The sequence below is a fragment of the Triplophysa rosa genome, linkage group LG2 (genome assembly GCF_024868665.1).
Source record: "Triplophysa rosa linkage group LG2, Trosa_1v2, whole genome shotgun sequence".
Taxonomy (NCBI): domain Eukaryota; kingdom Metazoa; phylum Chordata; class Actinopteri; order Cypriniformes; family Nemacheilidae; genus Triplophysa; species Triplophysa rosa.
In genome coordinates, this window is record NC_079891.1 from 33,620,495 (window position 1) to 33,636,166 (window position 15,672).

Sequence of the window (15,672 nt, forward strand, 5' to 3'; positions counted from 1 at the left end):
GAGAGAGAGAGAGAGAGAGAGAGAGAGAGAGAGAGAGAGAGAGAGAGAGAAATGGGGCAAGAGAAAGACAGGTGTTCAAAGGAGTAGACCACATCAGTGGGGCTTTTCAAAGATGGAATTGATGAAGTACACAGAATTATGTGCTCATAATAACAGCAACATTCAGCAAGAATATGTTCGTATTATCCCCAAAAAATGTGAGAAAGAAAATGATCCGTCAGCCTTCTAAGATCTAAAGGAATATGGCAGACAGTAATAAGCGGCATCTCATCTTATACCTTAAGACATAATGCAAGCATGTGTTCCCTATCCTCATATGAAGAAAGACAGAGAGAGCGAGTGATAATAAAAGATGATGAAGAGAGAGAATAGGGCATGTGAAATGAGAAGAGAGAGATCCATCAACAGACAGGTGAAAGCTTTTGACAGCTTATTTCCAGCAGCAACCGGTTTGACCCTCAGCATCTGTGAAGCGGAAAACAGAGCCGAGAGAGAAACAAAAAGAGAGAGGGAAACGAATGCTGGACAGGGTCAAAATCTGAAAAAATGTACAGTAGGTAAGTAAAGCAGAATGCACAATGCTTTGAATGAAGAGTGCAAATGAAACAGAACTGAAGTGAATTGCACAAAAGAAGCCAAATACAATGACTAAACATTGGGGCGTAACGGTACTTGCATTCGTACCGAACCGTCACGGGTAACATTCCAATTGTCATCATTCCTATGCCCTACTCCCTTCGAAGGGTAGAGCCCTTGGAGTTTAGACTTTGGAGTGAACAAGGCATTTGCGTGCCATTAGGCTTGTTCGACTTGATGCGGCGCCACAAGATCCGACAGGCGGATGACGTACCGCGACAGCGATTCTAAACCACACTTTTTGTGATTTTTGAAATAGCTCTCGCAGTACTTTGATGTCATGTGCCTGTCGGATCTTGCGGCGCTGCATCAAGTCGAACAAGCCTATTATGTAAACGTTTTGGAATGCGATTGGCAAAGGGAGCGACATAATTTCCTTATTATCTTCAGCTGGCATGTTCCTGTGACAAAGAAGCATTGTGTCCTAACTGTTTGCAAATAAACATACATATTATATTTAAAAAAGTTGCTATATAATATATAAACACTAATATACAGTATATACAACGGTTTAAAATATAAAATGTATTGTTTATTTGCAAACAGTTAACAGTTATGCTTAAGTTATGCCATTAAAACAGCGACATCTGCTGATGGACACCATGCTGCGTTGTCACGGGAACATGACAGCTGAAGATAATGAGGAAATTACGTCGCTCCCTTTGCCAAGTGCATTCCAAACGTCTACATAATGGCACGCAAATGTCCTGTTCACTCCAAAGTCTAAACTCCAAGGGCTCTGCCCTTCGAAGGGAGTAGGGCATAGAAATGATGACTTCGTTTGGAATTTTTCCTGTGACAGCTTGTGATGTTTCGGTACAAATGTGCGTACCGTTACACCCCTACTAAACATATATAGTGCACAATAACACCAAAAATAAAAACTCTGTCACATTAAACCTGAATAAAACTGAAACACAAAAGAAGATATTTTGAGATATTGTTCTCAGTGGTTTTACAATGCAAGTCAATGGGGGCTTATGTTTTTATCAGGGTTCTTCAAAATATCTTCTTTGGTGTTCTGCGTAATCTCAGTGCTGTCATGATGCAGATAAAATTGTATATTTATATAATCTTATTTGCATCTCTATACCATCTGAATGTTATTATGAAGTGATCTGTACAGCTGGTGTGTCTAGAGACGGACAAAATGAAGAAGGTGATTGTGACTGAGTGTGTCTTCATTTCACGGCATCTTTGCACAGAAATCAAGTTAAAGTTACTGGTTTTAACCAACATAAACCAGCTCGACCGATTTTTCATTAAAAAGCTTTGCGAGAACATATCAGAAATAAACTCCAGCGAATGAACCACATCGATGTCAAATCTATACCAAAAGCCTTTTATTCTAGTTATCAGCAAGCAGCTGAAGTCAGTCTTTATTCTGTATAAAGATGAAAGACTGCAGCACGCTCCTATTTATTTTTACCCTGGAGGATTGTGCTTTCTCTTACAGGCATCTGTCACCATCAACTAACTAGAGCTTTACTGCCGAGCTTATTAAAACCACAGACATCCCCCTCCAACATCTCACACTCATCCAAAAACAAAACCACAAAATTCATTTCCGATCAATACAAATTCTCAAGTTGCTAAATAAACCAGTGGTACATCATCGTTACACACTGAATGTGGTTTCAGGTGGACTTGGATCAAGAAGTCGGTCCAAGACGAAGATGTTGACCAAGACGACGAAGAGAACTGGATTTATTTGTACTGGTCTGGGGTTGGTTTCTCTAAAGAAAGCACATGAAAGTGATATTTTCATTTGAGTGTCAACTGCAGGATCTCAAAGGTGGTACAAAATCACAGCCTCCAGATGCGATGGGCAAAACACCAGCAGAGATGCATCTAAGCCGGAGAGAAGTTGAGTCAATACAACCACATTCCCCAGAGTTTCAGAGGAACGGCGTGTTCAAATCTATTTCACTGCAGAGAACTGTAAAGACAAGAGCTTACTGGATAAAAATCAACTGTAGGTTATGACACACTATGGTACTATTGCTCATAATATCAGTCATTTGAAGCAAACCGATAACTTACACTTTAAGAGCTCACACCATTTGAGCTATAAACATGAATCATTTGTCAAACCTTGCAAGATTTGAAAAGAGGGACATGAGCCTTTATTAGAGACCAGACTGCGGCATGAAGACTTTTGTGGTTTTCACCAGTCGTGGTTTGGGTATGTTAAGTTGTTTGAGAAATACGCACATGGGCGATGCAAAAGTAAACCGGAAACTGAAATCCAGACTTCACATTCAGGAAAAATGATATCTATGACATTTCAGTGCTATGAATTATTCATTTAGAAGAAAGACAACATCTACACAAACGTGTGTGTAGAGATAAGGGATCAGACTGTGTGTGTGTGTGTGTGTGTGTGTGTGTGTGTGTGTGTGTGTGTGTGTGTGTGTGTGTGTGTGTGTGTGTGTGTCTGTGTGTGTCTGTGTGGACCTGGAACATGCTTGGTAATCATTTATTTTTATGAACAAAAACATAGAAACATTTTTACAGTTTTAGGCCGTGTTCACACTTGACTTCTTTTTTGAATTACATAATGACATTATAACATTATAAGCCTATGGAGTAAACCGTGTTTTCAAAAAAAGTCCCGAGCGCTTTTTTAAACGCCAGCGCCTGCGTCAGCATCTTTTTCTGCAGGTTGAAAAAAGTTCAACTTTTCTGGAAAAAAACACCCTACGTCAAGCACCTTTTTCACAGCTAATGAATGACAGAGACCTGTCGTTTCCATAACAACATGCGAGGGACGTGATTGGTCGAGAACGCTCAAACTCGAAAAAATAAAATGGCGGGCAAAACGCCCATTGGAGCATAGTTTTGTATAAATGTAAGTTTAATATTCACCTTCAATAACTTCTGATTGCATTTCTAGCGAGAAATTAGTATTGTAGTTTTTAAATATGTGATTGGTTATTGCAAAGACGCCCTCTGTTTATAATTCAAATAGACTTCCGTTACGCCGCTGCTCTTCTCTAAACTGCCTTCGTGCACAAATGCTATCTTCAATCTAACCACAACGCTCTTTAATAAAAAAGCGCCATTGTCAACTTTTCTTGTCAAAAAAGAAGTCTAGTGTTAACATGGCCTTACTCCAACAAACCGAAAAATGTTTGTGCATTCCTGTTTCTGGAAAAAAATGGCTTAATTAGTCATTCTTGGTTAAAAATAGTTTCCCATACATGCATAAATGTGCAGAGTTTATAATAAATATGCAAAGTATTAAGGCAGTGTGCAACTTCAAACATATCTAGAGTCCCATTCATTGGATTACTGGCAGAAAAATTATTCCAGCTCACAGACACAGAGACAATCCCCACATCTCATGCCATCTGTTTCACACTCTCCTCCCAGCCAGAATCCCTCGGGAATTCTGCACTCTGTTTATCACGGGGAAAATAAAAGTCAACACCCAGCCGATCAAACTGTGCTACTGGGACACAGCTGCTACCCTTTAGAAAGAACCTGAACCAGCAATGTCTCTCCCTCAATAATAACCACCTGACCTACACAGGTAGAAGCACGAAACGGATGTCATATAAGCAAACATGTGATCTTCTGGTGTCTACTGACGTTTGCTAATGCAATAATCCCTAATAGTATGTATGATAATGATATATCTAGCGCGCTGCAATAACCCACGACACCCTTTTATTACTTTACATGTACATTTATGCATTTGGCAATGCTTTTATCCAAAGTGTGTGTTTCGTGGGGCTTCGAACCCATGGCTTTTGCTAACTCAATGCTCTAACAGGCTACAGAAACACTACAATCACTCCTATCTACTTCATTACATATCAAATTCATACTGTCGTCAGGCCATATACACAAGATATGATTCATGATTAAGGAATTCTTCTATGCATTTCACAATCCATTAGAACAGGGGTTTTCAACTCCTGAGCTCAGATGTCTCTCCTAATAGAGAGGAGACATCTAAAACATTCTGGGAGGGGGGCCTGAGGACTGCAGTTGTTTCAGAAAAACAACACTGTATTGGATTTCTGTCTCTGTCTCTCTGCTCACTCAGAGTGGCTGTCTGGTTGTGTGGAGTCTCTGGGGATGGAGGCATCGGGCATGAAATCTTCGTTGTTCTCACATTTTCTGCCATTTAATTGATGCAGGTGGCAGACGGCTCACAGAATACAAATGAACGAGAGCTACAGACGACACAGTGATGGGAAACTAAACCACATTTCTAACTTAAAGGGATGGTTCACCCAAAAAAAACAATTCTGTCTCACCTTCGAGTTGTTCCAAAACTATATAAATGTCTTTGTTCTGATGAACACAGAGAAAGATATTTGGAAGAATGCTTGTAGCCAAACAGTTCTTGGGCCCCATTGACTACCATAGTAGGAAAAATAACTTTATACATTTTTTTGTTCTGTTGAACACAAAAGAGAAAAATGTAGAACAGCAAACAGTTCTGGGGACTACCATTGTCATTTTTCCTACTATGGGAGTCAATGGGGTCCAAGAACTGTTTGGTTACAAGCATTCGTCCAAATATCTTTCTCTGTGTTCAACCAAACAAAGACATTTATACGGGTTTGGAACAACTAGACGGTGAGTAATTCATGAGAGAATTTTCATTTTTGGATGAACTACCCCTTTAAAACGTTTGTGACACTGTTACTGACTGTTTGATCCATAAATATAAAACAGAAAATGTGCACATGAGAACTACTTTTTTGGGCAATATGCTGTATTAAAATAAAGAATGTTTAGAAAGTAGAAGCAAAACGGGTCTGAAGTTGCATCACAAAAAACTATGCGATGATGTCACGAATATGTTAATTAGCCTATGATGTCATCCAGCTCCACAGTTCGACAATATCCTAGCGGAAACACTGTAGTTTATTGTTGTAAAGGTCCCATTAGGGACAGAGAGCGTGCAATTTTCAAAGAGTTTAATTAAACATTCATTTGATATACTTTGGTTGCGTTTGTGAATTATTAACAATGTAACTGCTTGTGTAAACTAGACAAGTAATATGAAAATCTTGATGAATTAATCAAATCGTTATGGTATCACAAAAATTCAAATATCGCATCTCTGGTGGAGAAAACGATATTGTATCGTATCGTGATAAACTGTCCGATTAACACCCCTAGTAACACTGTACCCGAGACCAAATTCAACATTTCAGTCGAACTGACATTCTGGGTAAATAAAGTCATTCTAAACTATTCACAGATTCTGTAGTCTGCAGCTTTTTTCCAACAAAATATTTCTGTTTTAGATCCAACTAAATCGTTGTTTATTTACTTTTTAAAAAGTTGTATAAATTCAAATGGTTTTTAGGTTTATATGTATTTCATAAAAACGTTGCTTCAAATTCATTGCTGTCACTGAATTTGATATATTTTGTGACAAATCGATTCAAACTGCTTGTCTGTTTGCCGATACCCAAATATCAAAATATAAAACAACTTTCATCAAAAAGTATTAAGATATAAGCTTCCCTGTCCATCCCTATCACTGAACGCATACTTTCCTCACGTTTGGATTGCTCTCTACGATCAATCTGTGACAAAAAACACCCATCATATACAGGTTGCTTCACACAACACGCACGAGGAAGCATAAGCACACATGCGTGCAGTCGTGACTCGTGAGTGTATTATGACACACATCGCCATCGTTCAGCATGCAGGAGAGAGATTGTGTTATTCACCAGCCTCAGGCACATCTCATAGAAAGTCCTCACGGCCCGCTAAAGGTCACACGGTCTTCTCTGCACCTCTCTCGCTCTCTCTACCTGTCTGTATAATCATCAGACAGTCCTCAACAGCAACCAGGGGCCAGCAGGAAAGGTGAAGTGTTTCATTTCACCACCAAACAGAAATGCAAAAATCCTAAAAACGACGGTTTTGGTGTACTTTGATGTACGAGCAGGGATAAGAGAAAATATTTGAACAACGAAACAAGCACGCTTCAGCTTAAATGTTTGCTAAAGGGCCAATGTGCAAGTAAAGGAAGAATAGTGTATGTGTTAAAATACTTAAATTCATGTCACTGTGAGACTCTCGGTCTTCAAACAGCATCCAGCACAGCGGCTTTATACACCATCAAACACTCCAGAACATTTCAGGAGATGTGCTGACATCCTGATGCAACAACAACAAGGCAGCAGCTGCGTTTGACCTTGAACGTTCTTCACGGCTTCTCTGCGCTTTCAAGACACAAGAAACCAAACTAAAGGTAAAAGACACAGTGTTATCTAATCCCTACGCAGGTATCATTGACATAATGTAAATTGACGACTGTATTCATATTCTTGCTGGAAGTTAAAGTGTATATTTTTATCTTGGTACTGGAGTTGTATTCTCAGCTACTGCCTTAGAAAGAATCACACCCAAACTTTTGTAAGAACATAAATACATTTCAAGCTTACCATTTTTTGCTCAACGTATTTTTTTAAAGACAAGACACAATTCCGTAGACAAATCTAACAAAATAGATAAACAAACTTTATGCTTGAATCGCAAAAAAGCCATTAGACAAAGAAATAAGATAAAGCTACTTTTTAATAATGTGATTTAAGATCCCCCCGCGTCAAAACCATTTTAATTTAACTATTTAAAAGCAATACTTTTTGGTACTGAATGAATTATAAGTATTTTAAATAAGCTATTATCTTGGATACCGTCTTAAATGTTGAAAAGAACCTAAGGTTCTCTTGGTTATTTTTGTATCAAATATTAGTCCTGGATTGCTTCGCGTTCACACTGGCATTTTAACAGCGAACCTAAAGATATCGAACATATATAGTCGCAATGTGACTTGCACCAGGGTTTGGCAGCGTTCACACTTACACAAATAAAACGCACTAACCGAGCAATCGCACCAGAGTTTGTTTTAATCCATTCAAACGTGCCATATGTGAACACACCCTCACGGATGCAACCCGGAGTGTGGTCAACTGAAACCAATGCTGTCTATTGTCTGCGTGTGTCTTTGTGTGTTTGACATTTAAATCATACATGATGTACAGCATATGGCTGTAGTGATGTCCGAGAGCTACTCCCGCTTCTATTGTACCTGGAAACATGAGTGAGTCACCTGATCTGTGTGTGCGCGCGCTCTCGGGAGACACAAACACACTTCTCTATTATTTAGAGGATGCAGATGTGCACAGACTACTACTGTCACTACTCAGACGTACTCTACCAATATAGAGGAAAACAAAAAGTCCATTTGGATCTCACGTTACTGTGGCTGATGCTCTGAAAGGGGTCATCAAAACCACTCTGTCTGTCAGCCAACAGACAAAAAAAACCACAACCCAAAAGGACACACACACACGCAGACGTCCTCTGCTGTCCCAGCAGATAAATGTATGAGCAACACAGTTTCAAACAGACTTCATCCATCTTAACGCCTCCATTCCATCATTTGATCTTCTCCATCAATAATGCCCTTTTACCTGCTCCCTACATCCACAGCCAACACAGAGCCGCCTCAACAAGACACATGAATGAATCTTTCTTTGGAATTAAAACACAAAACAAGCTGAATTCTCAGCTAGGACTCAAGCATCAAGTTGGTCTCAAATACTTCTCACATGTAATTTTTACTATATTACTTAATTTAATAATTCAGTGAAACATCATTTACTTAAAAGAGTAGTTCACCTTCAAAATGAAAATTCTGTCATCATTCCCTCACCCTCTTGTCGTTTCAAACCTGTATGACTTTCTTTCTACCGCAGAACACCAAAGAAGATATTTTGAAGAACGTTGTTAACAGCCCCCCCTCACTTGCATTGGTTACAATAGAAGTGAACGGGGGGCTGTGCTGTTCTGTTACCAACATTTTTCAAAACATCTTCTTTTGTGTTCTGCAGAAGAAGAAAAAATCATACAGATTTGAAATGACGAGGGCGTGTACATTTTCGTTTTGATGGTGAACTACTCCGTTAATTTGTTAATTCAGCATGGCGTCAATAAGCAGTTAGAGTGTGTCCGAATCTACTCTTCAAACCGGAAACTCAGGCTGTCAGGTACTTTAAAGCAACACTTTGTAGTTTTTCGACCTGAAAATAATGTCTCTAAAATTATTTCCGTGGTAGAACAACTCTTTAACCGGACGAATTCTACTGCTACTGCTACCTGAGCAGACTCATAGCGGCTACAACCACACTCTGTAAGTTCTGTGTTTGGGTCGGTACACATGCAACGCGGTATCCCCTGCCTACGGAAGAGTGCGGCATGGTTTCCAAACAACGTTTCTGCATTCGGCGGTTCCATCAGTTTACTTAAACAAATTGCACTGCCCACGGGAAGCTTATACAGCAACATTATTTATAACAATGGTAACAGACAATTGCGCTAATCAACCACATGGGGGAACATGTGAGCAAACGTTCTAAAGTGTTGCTTTAAGGATACTCATGTCAACATACTACAATTAAGGGCATATTAATTATTTTAAATTCTATTTAGGCTGGATAATATGCAAATTTGGAAGCAGATCTTGTGTTCCACAGAGGCAGGAAAGTAGTGAAATTCTGAAAAAAAAATGTTTCTTAGGTGTGAATTTAACACACAATTAACACTTACAATGTACCTTACGCTGTGAGAATCAACACTGATTGAGCTTAACTACACACAGTCTCACTGTCATGGCTCTGCTTCCTTAGTCATGTTTTTCTTGGTCCTGTAGCAGAGCCATGACAAGGTCTTTGGTTATGTGTGGAGAGAAACATATTATTGTCCTTTTGACAATAATATACGTTCTCTCCAGTGTCTTGTCATTGGCCCCACTCCTCTTGTTTCCTTGTTATCTTCCCCTGAGTGTCTTATGTTCTACACCTGCCCCTGCTCGTTATCCCTCGTTTGTCTTCTCTATTTATACCCTCATGTTTCTTTGTCTTGTGCCTTTGGATTGCGTTCTGTGCGTTGAGTGTGTACGTTTGTCGAGCTTACCCGTGGTTGATGTCTGCTTTACGTTCCATGTGCTCCCTGTTCCTGTTTCAGTAAGTGTTTAGTTTAGTCTTTGTCAAAGTATTGTCTAGTTTAGTGTTTAGTTAGCCTTGGTCCTATTGTGTGTATCATTATTTTGTTACTTTGTCATTTACCCCCTCGTGGGTTTTTGTTTTGTCTTTTGTTTCTTTGTTAAAATAAAGTCTCTGTTAACCCCTTACTGTCTGCCTGCATTTGGGTTCTTCTGCCAGTCCTTGACAGAATCCAAAGGCCAGAAACGAACCCAGCAGGCATGAACGGTTCCCTGCGAGCCCGCCAGACTTGTTTGTTGTTTGGGCTTCGGCATGGGGATCGCGGGATCAGAGATTTCGCTCGGGAGTTTGTGGCTGCTGCGGGGGAGACTGAGTTCGGTGAGGCAGAGCTCAAGGTTATTTTTAACAGCTGCCTCACCGAGCCTCTCAAGTGGGCCGAGGTGGAGATGTTGAGCTCCCCGTGGTTGGGTGACATGATCAGGTACGTGGTCAACCGGGATGATCCCTGGCCTTTAGTGCCAGACTGGGTATCCACTCCCTGGGCTACTGTCCCGGAGGATCGCGTCCTGGCCGCCCTTACCCTGGGGAACTCGGCACCTCCATCCGCCTCACCCCCCGCAGTAACTCCACCACCAGCTAGCCTCCATGGTAGGCGTGGACAGAGGGAGTCGTGGGACTCCCCGTCCGACTCCTCCAACACGGAGCTAGTCGTGTCCCCCACCGCTTCCCTGCAGCCGGCCACACGTTCTGTGGGCCGGTCGAAGAAGAAGAAGCTGAGGAGGGGGGCACCACCCAGGCCGGTGGTCCAGCCGGCGTCCACGCCGGTGCAGCCGGCATCCAGTCCGGTGCAGCTGACATCCAGTCCGGTGCAGCTGGCGTCCAGTCCGGTGGTGCTGCCGTTGTCCTGTCCAGCATCCAGTCCGGTGGTGCAGCCGGCGTCCAGTCCGGTGGTGCAGCCGGTGTCCAGTCCGGTGGTGCTGCCGGTGTCCTGTCCAGTCCGGTGCAGCCGGCGTCCAGTCCGGTGGTCCAGCCGGCGTCCAGTCCGGTGGTCCAGCCGGCGTCCAGTCCGGTGGTCCAGCCGGCGTCCAGTCCGGTGGTCCAGCCGGCGTCCAGTCCGGTGATCCAGCCGGCGTCAAGCCATGTCCAGCCGGTGATCCAGCCGGTGTCAAGCCATGTCCAGCCGGCCTTCCAGCCGGCGTCAAGCCCTGTCCAGCCTTCCCCTGGGAAACTGCCAGGGCCAAAGGGGGAGTCCTGGGGGGGACAGTCTAAGTCCCCAAGACTCCGCGCCCTCGAGCGCAGCCGGGGACTGGGACTTCTCCCCACCTCCCTTTTGGACTGCCCCCTATGGGCCCTTGTTTGGCCCCACCCCCCCTCCCATGTTTGTTGTTTTTGTTGGCTCACACTAGTCCTGTTATTTTGATGTCTTGTCTGCCCTTGATTTTATTTTCTCTGTTTTGCCTTGTCCTGTCTGTCTCCCAGTCTGTCTTGTCTCGTCCGTCTACCCCTTGGTGAGCACCTGGAGGTGCTCATTAAAGGGGGGGCTTCTGTCATGGCTCTGCTTCCTTAGTCATGTTTTTCTTGGTCCTGTAGCAGAGCCATGACAAGGTCTTTGGTTATGTGTGGAGAGAAACATATTATTGTCCTTTTGACAATAATATACGTTCTCTCCAGTGTCTTGTCATTGGCCCCACTCCTCTTGTTTCCTTGTTATCTTCCCCTGAGTGTCTTATGTTCTACACCTGCCCCTGCTCGTTATCCCTCGTTTGTCTTCTCTATTTATACCCTCATGTTTCTTTGTCTTGTGCCTTTGGATTGCGTTCTGTGCGTTGAGTGTGTACGTTTGTCGAGCTTACCCGTGGTTGATGTCTGCTTTACGTTCCATGTGCTCCCTGTTCCTGTTTCAGTAAGTGTTTAGTTTAGTCTTTGTCAAAGTATTGTCTAGTTTAGTGTTTAGTTAGCCTTGGTCCTATTGTGTGTATCATTATTTTGTTACTTTGTCATTTACCCCCTCGTGGGTTTTTGTTGTCTTTTGTTTCTTTGTTAAAATAAAGCCTCTGTTAACCCCTTACTGTCTGCCTGCATTTGGGTTCTTCTGCCAGTCCGTGACACTCACACAAGCAGACACGCACACCATTTTCTTCATGCAGCTTGAGAGGAAGCTTTAGGAAGATGACTCGCATGAGAAACACCACACACTTTGGCACTGACTTGTAACGCACTGGTGTAGATCCAAAAACACAGAGCACGATGATCAAACTGCGGGTCATACACATCAAGACAAACTAATCCAAATCCTTCAACCTTCATAAACATAAAAATGCAGAAAAATCTGTGTGAGGCTTACGTTTAAAGAAAAAAGAAAAAAAAATCTTTATTGATGCCAGAGAAAGAAATGTGTGTATATCCAGTCTTTTAGATCCTCAATTATTTTCTGTCTGAGGGAGTACAAGGGGCCAGCTCAGAGTTGAAATCTCCATTTTTCACACTCAAATACGCAGTTAAAGAACACAGGCTGATAAACACACACGCACGTTAAGCGGCCTTGAAGTTGTGTGTCCTTCAGGGGAACGAGGGATGAGAAAATGAGGACAGCAGGAGGACAGATTAGATCAAATGGAAGCACAGAGAACAGAAGAAAATGGGGTGAGAATAAGACAAACATCAAGACAAACATCTGGATTTGAGTCTCTCCCCTACACCAGAGGAATTTCATTAGTTGTCTTAGCAATTCATAGTACATATATATATACAGCCGCGGAAATAATTAAGAGACCATTTTAAAGCACAATTTCAGTTTTTCTGAATTTACTCTGGTATGTGTTTAGGTAAAATGATCATTTTTGTTTCATTCGGTTAACTACTGACAATATTTTTTACCAAATTTTGAATAAAAATATTATTTTATCTGCATTTATTTGCAAAAAATGAAACTGGAGAAACGGGTGAAAATAACAGAAAAGATGCTCTGTGTATTTTCAGACCTCAAATACTGCAAAGAAAACAAGTTCATATTAAAGCAATAAGCCCCAAGAAGCAGTGGGTTACAGTGCATTTTTTAACAGCTAAGGGTGTTGTGAAAACCCCGTAGCTGTTATAAAATGCCCTGTAACCCACTGCTTCGCGGGGCTTATTGCTTTTATAAAACGGTTATTCCATATGCTTAGCAAGGTTTCATAAAATAAAGTAAATAAAATGATATTTAGGCTATGTGGTGCGGTCAGCAGTTATATATTGGGGTATTTTATAACGGCTTAGAACTCCGCTCAGCCAATCAGAATCAAGGACCAGAACTGACCATTTTATAATCAATTTTAAGCAATACAATACATAAATATTTCTAAATGTATTTAGGAAAAGTTCCTAACTGGAACATGTGATAACCTCGGTTTTCATCTTTCACATTTTTGTTGGATGACCTTATGTCACTCCTGAGGTTTGATTTTGTTGAAATTCAAGAGACACTGGACTGGAACGGCCACAATACATCTAGTAATGATGATTTGAAATAAAAATTTGGAATGCTCTCTTAAAGGTGCAGTTTGTAAAAACCGCCAGTAGAGGTCGCGCGATCAAAACAACAATGCCGTAGCTTGATGACGCTGTGAAGGAGCGTGGAATGATGGGATCTGTTGTCTTCAACTCCACCTCTGATGGCCATCAATCAGACGGGAACGAGAAATAATGTTAGCAGATGAGGTAAAGTTTTATAAATGTTGCGTATAATTGTGGTACATAAATAAGTGACTGCTCGAAGCAAGCTAGTGGTTTGCTAGACGCTAGACACTACTTCCGCATTTGTCCACAACACTATTGTCATGCGGTTTCTACGTCAGTAAAGGCGGTAACAAAGGGTAACGCGGATATGACGCCATTGACAGGCGACTGCACAGCCCCGTGTCACTGTTTAGAATGGTGAGTTTCTCACGATTCTCACAAAGTAGTTGGAAACATTTGAGATATTGTAAGTACTCAGCTGAACAAAATATATAACACTAGCCTAGTGGTTTTTGGATATTTTACTGCAAAATTGTTACAAAGTGCACCTTTAATTATTTCCGCGGCTGTATATGTACAATAATGGACAATTTCAAAGAGGTACAAATATTTACTTTAAGTCATTGAAGTTACTATACAATAATAAATGGTTTAGAAGCAAACAGGCCTCAGTTATGCACCTTTCAAACACAATAGTGCTTTGATCAAAAATGAACATTGGTTTTGCTAAATTCAGTCACTCGTATATCTGGCTTCAAACTGAGACATTCACCTTTCTAAACAAATGCACCAACATTTGTTAACTGCCTTGCTGATTTTAATTCAATGATTCTTTCAATGAAAGATGCTTAATGGTGTTCTTTTAAGTCTGGCATTAATATTAATACACTAATATTATGAGCAAACTTCTATCAACAGGGTCTGCATGAGTGTGCTTCAGACATGAGTGATATCTGAAAGAGACGTGCTATAAATCGTAAAATACGATTTTTACCTTTGTAACTATAGTCTTATCGCTAAGCTCGCACAAAGTGATTCTGACCTTGATAAAATGCTGAAATAAAACTACGTTTCAAGGTATAAACAGATAAAATTCTCTCTCTGGGAATTACTGACAACCAGCCGCAGATGACTAACTCTCCTCCTTTATGCAAGCAACCAAGATCCAGTGACCCCTGAGTACGGGGGGTTTACAGCTGATAGGAAAGAGTGAATAAAGCAGAGACCCTCGGAGATATTAAGTTCAGACCACAGATAAATCTCATCTCTCCAGCTTGCAATGCAAAAGAAGAGACAAAAACACTTTCAGTATCAATGATGCAAATATTATTTCTTATTATTTACAATTTTAATCAATACAAAAGCAACATAGAAAATAAATAAAAGATTGAAATGTATACATAATGTAGTTATGTAGCCCAGTATGTACAGTATGTGGTTATAATGCAATTAATTATCAATATGTTTATAATGAGGTTCTGATCATTCTAATAAATAATCATTGTAATTTTTAGCCCGAATAACAATTTTTGTATAACTTTAAGAATATGTAAATATGATTATAAGAATTAGGCTAAACAATTTGTAAAAATTGATAATTTTGTATAACAGCCGATTTGCGTACGCTGTCTTTCTCTGTCTCCGAGTTTAATATTAGATCACCACAAGCATTATTTGACCATCACCTCGTTCACATTTCGGTGTCATTTAAAGCATATACAACGCATAGAAAGATCAATTGAATGTAGAGATTTTTAACTAGACTGTCAGACAAGATGACGATTCATTTCAAACATGCAGAAACATCGATCGATCAACATCACAATCTGACCACGACCATCTGCAGCAGGTTCCGATCTGTGCTTTATATATGAAACACACACACAAATTTACAGCAGATCTTAGGTTTTTATATATACCTACAAGAGATGTGTGCTTTCGTAATGCCATCCCGATCTGAGCTTTATGTATAAAACACACACACCTGCAGCAGAACTGTCTTTAATATTCCCAATGAGCTTTATATTAACACACACTCATCCGCACCAGTTCTGTCCTTTTACAATCCCGACCTGAGCTCTCCATTTAAAACACACATACACCTACATATCAGACTTTATATATCATTCTCAAACACAGCACTCAACACAACTGGTGTAAAGGACAATAGAAACAGGGTTTCTCCTCCGCGTACAACGTTAATCGCATTAGGGGCTTTAAGCGCTGTCGCGCATCATCACCGCAGACATCGCGATAGCGTTATTTCATCTTAACACGGCGTATATTTGAAGGGCAACAGTAAATATTCTTACCGGTTGTTCGTGTGGATGTGGATGAGCTGGGGGTGAAGCGGTTTTGCGGTGGTTTGATGTGGTTTTGTTCGGGAGCTGTTCCTCCGCCCGCGGTGCTGAACTCTGAAGTGCTGGACAGAGACAGTCATGATCCCGGAGCGCATGCGCGTCAGACACAGCGCCACCCTGCGCTCAGGAGGAGCAGCGACGAAAACACTGGTCCTTTCATCAAAATTGGTATGACCAAATAAAACATCTATGTG

The 15,672-nt window shown here is 41.1% G+C and overlaps 1 protein-coding gene across 1 annotated transcript in view; it reads right to left on the reverse strand.

The window, feature by feature from the left end:
• The window catches only part of srrm3 (serine/arginine repetitive matrix 3), a 49,577-nt gene extending 34,019 nt beyond the window's left edge, over nt 1–15,558 (reverse strand). Inside the window, exon 1 of the mRNA XM_057353931.1 lies at nt 15,431–15,558. The gene's annotated coding sequence lies outside the window, so the exon portion shown is untranslated. The remainder of the gene's footprint in view (nt 1–15,430) is intronic.
• Nucleotides 15,559–15,672: the final 114 nt, after the last annotated feature.